Here is a 526-nt window from a genome sequence, read left to right as displayed (position 1 = left end):
GGTCACTAATTAGAAGTACATAACGAGGATTTGTAAAGAAGAATGTCGGAGGATTTCGATATAAGCCAAGAGGAGACTGGTTTTCCTTTGCTAAAGTAAGGAAACTTTGCTTCCTTTGCTCCTGTTAACAAATGTTGGTTTTCACTAGACTCACCGGCGCATGCGCAACGCTAACCTCATACGTCATCCGCCCGGAACTGCTTCCAGTGTACAACAGTGAGCGCAAGCTAGATTAAAGTGATTATTACGATTTGAATATGGATATTTTTCTTACAAAAACGCATCGATTCGCTACAGAAGGCCTTTTTTCACCCCCCGGAGCAGTGTGAGACACTTTTTTTTATTTTTATGGATGGGCGCATTTTATTTAACTGCTTTTGTACTGATGCATGCAACACCCGCTGAGTGCCATGAAACAACAGAAAGACCATTTTTATGTCTGAAAGAAGAAAGTCATATACACCTAGGATGAATTGAGGGTGAGTATTTTATATGCTAATTTTCATTTTTGGGTGAACTAACCCTT

General features: G+C 39.9%; 1 protein-coding gene across 2 annotated transcripts in view; it reads left to right on the top strand.

Annotated features, from left to right (window-relative positions):
- Positions 1 to 442: 442 nt before the first annotated feature.
- LOC107574357 (GRAM domain-containing protein 4) overlaps positions 443 to 526 on the top strand; it is a 23,917-nt gene continuing 23,833 nt past the window's right edge. For both annotated transcript variants that reach the window (XM_016260812.1, XM_016260799.1), the window contains exon 1: positions 443 to 479. The gene's annotated coding sequence lies outside the window, so the exon portion shown is untranslated. The remainder of the gene's footprint in view (positions 480 to 526) is intronic.

This window comes from Sinocyclocheilus grahami, unplaced genomic scaffold, assembly GCF_001515645.1.
Source record: "Sinocyclocheilus grahami isolate Dianchi unplaced genomic scaffold, SAMN03320097.WGS_v1.1 scaffold31.1, whole genome shotgun sequence".
NCBI lineage: Eukaryota > Metazoa > Chordata > Actinopteri > Cypriniformes > Cyprinidae > Sinocyclocheilus > Sinocyclocheilus grahami.
This window is presented reverse-complemented; position numbering and strand designations above follow the sequence as displayed.